This window comes from Anser anser (genome assembly GCF_964211835.1).
Source record: "Anser anser genome assembly, chromosome: 5".
Classification (NCBI taxonomy): domain Eukaryota; kingdom Metazoa; phylum Chordata; class Aves; order Anseriformes; family Anatidae; genus Anser; species Anser anser.
Window position 1 is genome coordinate 46424666 of NC_139725.1, and position 10479 is coordinate 46435144.

The 10479-nt window shown below is 40.4% G+C and overlaps 1 long non-coding RNA gene across 1 annotated transcript; it reads right to left on the bottom strand.

Moving 5' to 3' along the window:
* Nucleotides 1-2145: 2145 nt before the first annotated feature.
* Nucleotides 2146-4806, bottom strand: LOC310900672. The gene is made up of 3 exons (XR_014585333.1): nucleotides 4595-4806; nucleotides 3496-3688; nucleotides 2146-2822 (listed from the first exon to the last, which is right to left on the bottom strand). It is a non-coding gene; the product is annotated as an uncharacterized lncRNA (long non-coding RNA).
* Nucleotides 4807-10479: the final 5673 nt, after the last annotated feature.

Here is a 10479-nt window from a genome sequence, read left to right on the forward strand (position 1 = left end):
GGTGCTTTAATTTTTTACCAAGACTTGTGCCCTTTCTTTAACTGAGTTTCTCCCAGATCTGTCTCCCAGATCTCTGTCACCTTTTCTCCTGCGTGGACAGATGCAAGGGCCTTCCTCTGTCCATCGATTAAAAAATTTAATAACATAGCATGCTTTAGCTATCTTTTCCTGGGGGTCACACTCCCAGTCCCCGTTTTTTGTTTTAGAAGCTTAGCTTTTAGGGTACCATGGGCCTGTTCAATAGTTGCTTGACCCATGGGGAGAATGAGGTATACCCGTCAGATGTTGAATACCCTACTGTTGAAAAAAAGGTGGGTTGCATGGGCCGCATATCCTGGACCATTATCTGTTTTAATCATTTTTGGAACTCCTAATTTTGCAAAAGCTGACAGAAGATGTTTACACACATCCTTTGCCTTTTCTCCTGCATGAACAGATGCAAAAATATAATCAGAAAAAGTATCAGTTGAAACGTAAAAATAGCAAAATTTTCTGAATTCTGGCAAGTGTTTAACAAACAATCCTTTAAGTCTATTACTATTAATGTCCATGACAGGGGGAGCACAGTTGGAGATGGCAATCCCAGCTGAAGTGCTCCCATATCTTCCATGACTTCATTAATTTTTCTCAGATAACAATCTCAATTTTCCATTCCTTTTCTTGATTACAAACACCAGAGAGTTCCAGGGCTAGTCATAGGAACAATATGTCTCGCTTGAAGTTGTTAAGCCACTCAGCCTTTGGGCCTTATGTATCCTATCCCTCCTGGATCGAAGGGAAACAGATCCGGCTCCTTTTCAGGGCCCATAGGGCCTGGATCAAAAGGAACATCCAGGTCACCAGGGGGCATAACAGCAAAGGCCTGCGACGGCAGTACCGGTGGGGGGGGGGCGATGGCGTAGCAGGTGGATCAGTGGATGAGCCTGCAGCTCCCTCACTGTCTGGCAAACCACATGTTTCTGATTGTGGTTGCACATGGCTCTTTAAGGCCTCAGATATTGCTCACCAGGTGCTGAGCAATCCCACTGCACCTTGTTTTTTTTAGTAGCAGAGCCCCAAACCTTGAACTCAATTTGGTCCCGTGTTTCAGGATCATAAACTGATTCATAATAAAGGGAATAAGCTGGAAGGTTACCAGGACATTCTTTGTTTCTAAGGACATATGGTTCCCCATAGTGCACAAGTGCTTACCTTCGGCCAGTGAGGGGCAGTTGTGCGCACGGGTCTGCTTATCTCAGCTTGAGCCTCTTTCCAGCTCCGGTGTGCCTATTACCAGCAACTTTCACTATGAGACTCTTTCCAGCTCCGGTGTGCCTCTTTCCAGCAATTTTCAATAGAAGCTTCTTTGAGTGGTTTGTTGAGTTTGGCCAAACCTATCTTCATGACGTGATCAATGTCCCTGTTCCTGTCTTGGTTCCTGTTCTGCAAGCCTGTCCCTGTTCATTCCTTTCTTGGTTTTGTCTCTGTTCTGTTAGCCTGCCCTTGTTCCTGTTCTTCATGTCCCTGTTTGTTTTCTTCAGGTCCCTGTTTCGGCGCCATTTGTGGTGTAATGACCACACGAACACCAAGGTTCTTTTAGGATCAGTAACTGCTGCTACTTTATTGATGACATAACTTCATTATTTCATGTTGCATCCCATATTCAGGACAGGCTCCCTTCTTCCATTCGCCCCACAGCAGTACTTTTCCACTAACCATTCATTGGTCAAAAACTTTGCCCGGCAACAGCAAGCACCCAGCAACTTCCATGCCTTAATGGCTGGAAAACAAGCAACCCAAGATGTCTAGGCGTCTCCTGAATCACCCTTTTTTGTTCCCTCTGAACTCTTTACATTCCTGAAGGCCTCATCCTTAAGAGTCCGATGTTATCACCAACCATGAGACTTGTCAAGACCCATGGCCGCACTCCCACACTTCTCCATCACCAAAGTTTTATTATTATTTTGCAACTCCTTCAGGTGTCCACAAGGAATTTTGACCCCCACTCCAAAAAAAAAAAAAAAGAAAGACATTGTGGCATAGAGATATAATTTCAGTTCACACCAGAAGACATTCGTCTCACTGAAGCACAGTTAAGCCCCACAAAGTGCCAAAAAACCTGCCAAAAAGTAATGTATTTACAAGTTAATTTTACATGTTGGCATTATTTACATGTCTGGTCTTGCATTCAGGGCTTGATCTATCTGGGGGAGAACATGTAGTGCCGCGAAAGGTTGTTTGGTTGTATGACTGACAACATGACTTTAAAATTTTGAGCTGTTTGTATAGAAGCAAAATAAAGAAGAGTACACTATCCCCAAGGGAAACATAGAAACTACCTGTTGCTTCTCAGATTTAAAGTTAAAAGGTGTAAGCATCTGTTAAGGTGTAAGAAAAAGTGTAATCAGCTGTTTGAGTACAATTCTTACGTATACGTGAACATTTTCCTCTCCAATTTCCAAACTGGAGTGCAACATTTCTCATCATACTCTTAGATCAGGATTCTGATTCTAACAATGGTTCCTAGTGCAGATTTCCAGAGAAGAGAGAAGCAAACCAGTCCTGACTGCTTTGAGTGAGATGGAGATAGCAAACAAATGTAAATGAAGAAAATAAACCTGTAGGAATGTTTTCAAATAGTTGTCGTTGTCCAAAAGCTTTAAATTGGTTGAATCCTGGAAAGTTAATTAATGTAAACTCAGGTTGCATCACTGAATTTGAAGTAGTAAGATAGACTTGCACCATTGCAGAGCCTCAGTCACGGTTTAAATCGGCACTGCCTCTAACTTCACAAGAATGAGAGAGAAAAGCAAATCTTTCTACCTTGTCAGCTACTGGCAGACCTAGAGAAAGAAAGAACAAAAGTTGTTAGAACTAAACAGTAATGCTTTTTTAGGACATTTCACCGAATATGTAATATTGAGTAGTAACCAGACAACAAATGAAAGGGAAGATGAAACAGTAGAAGGTACTTCCGTGGCCTTAATTTACATGGCAATTGACAACAACCACAATCTGCAATGATTTATAAGTGCCTTACACCATTCACCCTTGAGACAGAAAAACGGGATTCCCATATTATGTAAGGGGAGTGCAATCCCTCTCAAAATACAGGAGTCTGGAGTATGCGACTGAGTACCGACAATCTAAAGACTAGGCAGCACTGAAGTCAATAGAGAAGGGAGGATGAGTCTCTCTGGATGTTCACGTAACAGAAAGGAAACTCAGATTTTAGCCCTAAGCAACTATTGTTAGAGACAGGCTGGGAACTGGTTCTTTTCAAGCCAGGGACCATTTCAGCATCCTCAAAGCAAAAGAAACATTCAACTGCTCTGTCGAACCATGTTCCTAGCAAAAAAATTCTGGGGACCAGGTCTGGGGACCGAAGACTGTCCACTGCCATTTGGAGCAGCAGGTTTCTCCCAGAACCCCTTTTTTCCCCAATTTTTTTTTATTTTTATTTGCAACTCATGTACCCGTGCCTCTAATGTTGACATAGATTTTCCATCCTTTTACCTTATGTCTCCATGGTCACGTTGGTAGAACCACAGTGTGGCATGAGTTGTGTATCCACTCTCTTGTCTTCCTTGCACAGAAGGACACTAAGGCCTGATACATCAGACACTGGTTTGTACAGGTGGGGAAGGAAGATAAATTCTCTAAGTTGGTGGACCTCTTCCAAAAGTTTCTCCACAGCCGAGATGCAGGCCTGTAGGGAAGAGGAGAGACTTTCTTCGTACTGCCAGGGTTGTTTAGCCAATTCATCCACTATGGGTTCCTAATGGTCTTTCCAGTGGAGGTGCCACAGCTCTAGATGCCGGCCCATAGCCTCCCACTCTATCTGCCACTCCTGTCTCACCTCAGGACAGATCTCTGGATGACACTCTGAAGTATTTGTTTAACTTTAGACAAAACCTGAAGTGTATTCAGGAGACATAACAATAAGAACATGCTGGTCTGAACATCCGAAGGATAGTCAAAGTTTTGGAAAGCTACCATAACACTCCTGAAGGTGAAGAAAGGCAGCGTGAACAAGTGGGAAAAAACACCTTCCTCTGACCCTACCTCAGAAACTATTAAGAACTATACCTTTCATGCTTTTTCTTCAGGAAGCCAATCTACAGACAGGTCAGGGGGAAGTGTCCAACAATAGTTTCTTTCTTTAAAGTTATCTCCTTGAAGCTATAACTTCTGGTAATCTAAAGGCTTTTTGACTTGCATATTGTGAAAACAGTATTTCTTTTATGAACAGCACATTCTCACAATTTCCACTTAGTGAAAGTAACAATAATACCACCGGTATTTATCCAAATCTGTTTCTACTTACCACAAGGAATAATTTGAGTTCACATTAAGGCACCTTTGAACAACAGGCTGTTGTTCAATCTTAACAAATACTTAAGAACATTCTTCAAAGTCAGGTTTACCTGTAAGCACTTCAGCTTCTGAGGTGTTTTTATTTTTATTTATTTTTTTAAGTTTTATTTTATTTTATTTTTAAGGGCTGGAAAGGGAGCTTAGAATCCACGTAAGTAATTTCACTAAAAACAGAGAAGGTGAAGGAAGTACTCAAACTCCTCACCATTAAACAACTGTAGAACCCAGGAACACTTACCTGCCAGCTTCTGTACTTGAGTCACTTCCAAACTACTTCATAGTGAAGTTGTACCACCAGGGCTTTACTGTACTGAGAAGGCACCACCAACATAGCTAGCTCATAGAGTCACTAAAACTATTTCACAGAGATAGTAGAAAACATGAAGAAAAAGCAGCCTACTAGGGAACACTGAGTCCATTTCACCATGGTAGAAAAGCACCCTAGATAACCTGAGCCTCAAACTCCCCTAGTGAGGCAATGCCCCATAAGTCCTCATGCTTCCTATATAGCAAAGGTCAAATGATCCATACCTGGCAGATTTCACTTAACAGGGGTGGAGCCAAGAGACCTTGTGGAATAGGCTCATCTACCTGGCTTCAGTCTTTTAAGGTCAATTGCTCCTTGTCACTAAGAGAAATAACCTGACAAGGGACTTAGTGGTTAGAGTTGACGTAATGAATTAACTACAAAAGGTGCACAAGGGTCATATTTCTGTTAGTCATTCTGTGAGGAAAATTAGTATAGAGCCTGTTAAAATAAATAAATAAATGAATAAAAGAAATAAAAGAAAAAAGAAAATGACCTTAAAGGCAAAATTGCTATCATAGATTTTCATATGTTTAGTGACAACAGATAAAGAATATGGCAATCAGAATTCCTTTTCTTGACATTAATGTTATTTAAATTTGCTTTTCTGAGATCTCTTCTTTATGTAGGACTTTTCAAAATCTAGCCCCATGACCTCTGACTACACTATTTACTTCGGCTGCATATAAACTATCACGTATAAATGCCAGGATCCAGATCCTCACTCACTATTCAGGCCAAGGACTGGGCTGAAGGTTTGGGCTTTAATTTGGTTACATGCCTACATTGTTGTTTACTGGTAGGTCATGGGAAGAAGATTGGCTGGCTTGGGGGAGCTTATGTACACGTGCCTTTTAGGCTGCAGCCAGTGTTCCTCTAGATCTGGAAGTTTGAAGAGGTTTGCAGTCTCCAAGCTCAGATACAACCACATATTAGTCTGGCGCAACTGATTTTTGTGTTCCTTGCACTAGCTGTTCCTTCACCTCCTCTTCAGAGACAAGGACATGCGTCTTTTTCGTGCTCCTTCATTAGTAAACAAGCCAGGATAGATTAAAGTTTCCTTCTTCAAGTCAGTAAGATATTGGGCTACAAAGATGGTGAAGGGCCTACAGGAGAAGACGTATGAGGAGCTTCTGAGGTCACTTGGCCTGTTCAGCCTGGAAAAGAGGAGGCTGAGGGGAGACCTCATCGCGGTCTACAGCTTCCTCACGAGGGGGAGTGGAGGGACAGGCATCGATCTATTCTCTTTAGTCACCAGTGATAGGGCCCATGGGAATGGTGTCAAGCTGAGGCAGGGGAGGTTTAGGCTAGACATCAGGAAGAAGTTCTTCACTGCGAGGGTGGTCGCATACTGAAATAGGCTCCCCAGGGAAGTAGTCACTGCACCAAGCCTCTTGGAGTTTAAGAAGCGTTTGGACTGTGCACTGTCGAACCGTGTTCTTGGCCATGGTCCTGTATTGAACTGTGGTCCCCAGACCTGGTCCCCAGAATTTTTTTGCTAGGAACATGGTTCGACAGAGCAGTTGAATGTTTCTTTTGCTTTGAGGATGCTGAAATGGTCCCTGGCTTGAAAAGAACCAGTTCCCAGCCTGTCTCTAACAATAGTTGCTTAGGGCTAAAATCTGAGTTTCCTTTCTGTTACGTGAACATCCAGAGAGACTCATCCTCCCTTCTCTATTGACTTCAGTGCTGCCTAGTCTTTAGATTGTCGGTACTCAGTCGCATACTCCAGACTCCTGTATTTTGAGAGGGATTGCACTCCCCTTACATAATATGGGAATCCCGTTTTTCTGTCTCAAGGGTGAATGGTGTAAGGCACTTATAAATCATTGCAGATTGTGGTTGTTGTCAATTGCCATGTAAATTAAGGCCACGGAAGTACCTTCTACTGTTTCATCTTCCCTTTCATTTGTTGTCTGGTTACTACTCAATATTACATATTCGGTGAAATGTCCTAAAAAAGCATTACTGTTTAGTTCTAACAACTTTTGTTCTTTCTTTCTCTAGGTCTGCCAGTAGCTGACAAGGTAGAAAGATTTGCTTTTCTCTCTCATTCTTGTGAAGTTAGAGGCAGTGCCGATTTAAACCGTGACTGAGGCTCTGCAATGGTGCAAGTCTATCTTACTACTTCAAATTCAGTGATGCAACCTGAGTTTACATTAATTAACTTTCCAGGATTCAACCAATTTAAAGCTTTTGGACAACGACAACTATTTGAAAACATTCCTACAGGTTTATTTTCTTCATTTACATTTGTTTGCTATCTCCATCTCACTCAAAGCAGTCAGGACTGGTTTGCTTCTCTCTTCTCTGGAAATCTGCACTAGGAACCATTGTTAGAATCAGAATCCTGATCTAAGAGTATGATGAGAAATGTTGCACTCCAGTTTGGAAATTGGAGAGGAAAATGTTCACGTATACGTAAGAATTGTACTCAAACAGCTGATTACACTTTTTCTTACACCTTAACAGATGCTTACACCTTTTAACTTTAAATCTGAGAAGCAACAGGTAGTTTCTATGTTTCCCTTGGGGATAGTGTACTCTTCTTTATTTTGCTTCTATACAAACAGCTCAAAATTTTAAAGTCATGTTGTCAGTCATACAACCAAACAACCTTTCGCGGCACTACATGTTCTCCCCCAGATAGATCAAGCCCTGAATGCAAGACCAGACATGTAAATAATGCCAACATGTAAAATTAACTTGTAAATACATTACTTTTTGGCAGGTTTTTTGGCACTTTGTGGGGCTTAACTGTGCTTCAGTGAGAAGAATGTCTTCTGGTGTGAACTGAAATTATATCTCTATGCCACAATGTCTTTCTTTTTTTTTTTTTTTGGAGTGGGGGTCAAAATTCCTTGTGGACACCTGAAGGAGTTGCAAAATAATAATAAAACTTTGGTGATGGAGAAGTGTGGGAGTGCGGCCATGGGTCTTGACAAGTCTCATGGTTGGTGATAACATCGGACTCTTAAGGATGAGGCCTTCAGGAATGTAAAGAGTTCAGAGGGAACAAAAAAGGGTGATTCAGGAGACGCCTAGACATCTTGGGTTGCTTGTTTTCCAGCCATTAAGGCATGGAAGTTGCTGGGTGCTTGCTGTTGCCGGGCAAAGTTTTTGACCAATGAATGGTTAGTGGAAAAGTACTGCTGTGGGGCGAATGGAAGAAGGGAGCCTGTCCTGAATATGGGATGCAACATGAAATAATGAAGTTATGTCATCAATAAAGTAGCAGCAGTTACTGATCCTAAAAGAACCTTGGTGTTCGTGTGGTCATTACACCACAAATGGCGCCGAAACAGGGACCTGAAGAAAACAAACAGGGACATGAAGAACAGGAACAAGGGCAGGCTAACAGAACAGAGACAAAACCAAGAAAGGAATGAACAGAGACAGGCTTGCAGAACAGGAACCAAGACAGGAACAGGGACATTGATCACGTCATGAAGATAGGTTTGGCCAGCAGTTACTGATCCTAAAAGAACCCTGGTGTCTGTGTAGTCATTACGCCACAGAAAATTATAAATTACTTGATAAAAATAAATTCAAATTGACCATGTATTGTTTGCAATAACACAAATATTTCCAAATCGACAAATTTCAATCTATTGTGGAAATCACATTTTATAAGCAAGCCTACAGTAAGGATGTGGACCTAAAACAATGGGAAGTCCTTTGTCTTTTATTTTAAGTAAAGGAATTGGTGACATTCCATGTTCTGAGTTGGTATAGCAAGACATGTTTTATAGAAAAAGGGTGGGGAAATTGGCAGAATAATATTTCGTGCCCATGTACTTGTCTGTCTGTTGCTGTGTAATCACTGAAGTCAGAAGGAGCTGAGACTGGTCAGGAGTTTATAAGTTATACCCTTTATTTTTTTCTCTGCTGTGGATAGTGTTTTTTTTCTTCTTCTTTTTTTTTTTTTTCCTTTTTCTATCTCCCTGAATAGGTCTCATAACAGGATTAGGTGCATCTGTTTACATGCCCGTTAAATAATCAGCAACTGCTGAGTTGAGGATACATTGATACATAAGGAAATTTTATGTCTTTTCTCCTTGCGTTTGATCTTTATAATGTGAGTGGCCTGATATTATCCAATTTATCTTATGCAAGGTACTTGGCACACATAAGGTTTAGCTGTAATTTACTAGGTTATAAGTATCTGTAGTCTCTGCACTATCTGTAGCATTTTGAAGGCAAATTATTTGGTAGCAATTATTGCTTAAAATGCAATGAATACTTGTTTTCTGTGTGCTGAATTCAGAACAATTATGAAGCTGAGAACAAAGGTACTTGAGCAGTTTAGTGCTCTGTGGGCCTTTTCTCATAGGAAAGTTACATTTGTGCATTTTGAATAAGTAATCACAAAAGTAAATATGTATTTCATGTATAAAAGTAGTATAATTAAAGAAGGTAAAAGATGTATATTTTACCTCTCTAAGCTGCCCACAGTCCCTAGTCAAGCTCATTTAAATAGATCAGAAGATTATCATTGACACCAATATGATTTGAATTGCTACCAATATTATTAGAATTATTATTAGTGTTATTATTGTTATTTCTTAGCTCAGAGGAAGGTTTTCCAGTTGATATACCAAATAAGATAGTACTGGTGAAAACTGAACCAGGCAGTAACTTGTCTGCTTGGAATAGAACCTCTGACCTTAAAGCACACATATATTTCTTGTAAAAATGGAATAGTCATATTTTGGATGTATTTTGCTTCTCTCTCTCTTCCCCCCCCCCCCCCCCCACCTTTTGATATTTCTCTGAGACATACTACGATAATTCTGATATACCAGTCTTGGAAAAAGATTTTCTAAAAGAAAAAAAAGTCACAAATGAAAATATCTTACCAGATTCCGTGTATATTTGAATTGTGTGGTCATATTTCAGGTTCAAAATATCTCTCAAGAACTCACACTGGAACCTGGACAGAAAGTGCAATAGTTTCTGATCCACATGCTTGATCTCCATCTTGCATCAGGAAAGCATAATGAATGTTGGGATTTTACTTTGAAAGGGAATAGGACGCATCAAGGGAACACACTTTGCTCCTGGAAACTGGAGGAGCTTTTAAATCCTGCTGCATGTAATAAGTAACTCCTCGAGGCACTAAATAAACTACTCAAACATTATACGTAACAAGGAAAAAAACACATTTTAACACTTCTGTTTCTAACCTCATGGTTTCCAGAGAAGTATTATATGAGAAATTTGGACATGAAACTGAACCAGTCATTTTCAGATTTGCTCACTACAACACATATTATGGTCTGCCACTCCAGAAACAATTATGGATCATTAGTTTTAATATGGAAAAATGAGTTGGCATTGTGTACAAATGGCATCACCTACGCAAATGGCTTTGGGGATCTGGAAATCACACTTTTTTTTCCATCTGTGCTTGCAGCACAAGCCTGGTACCCTCAAAAAATTAATTGCAGTTTTGCAATTCACTTCAATGGGACTAAGATTTAATGACTGACTTCTTGCTTTGCATTTGCTGTGTTTTCTGTTGTCTTGCAGGTATGCATACACTTCTGTGATTTTTCAGTCCTTAATTTGCGTACTTTAGGTGTCCTGTGATAACTCACACCATTCAGAGAAATTCTTTTAAGATGTATTTTGGAACCCATTTGGTAACACTATTAAATACTTATTAAGTATTTAAAAAACACTTTGTCCAAGCATCGGATATTCATTGCACATCTAACAGTGATATACCATTTCACAGACCTTTCTGGTGAACAGAAACCTTAGACCTAATGAAAGGACACTAAGAATGAAAGCTGTGGATAATGTTGTGCAGA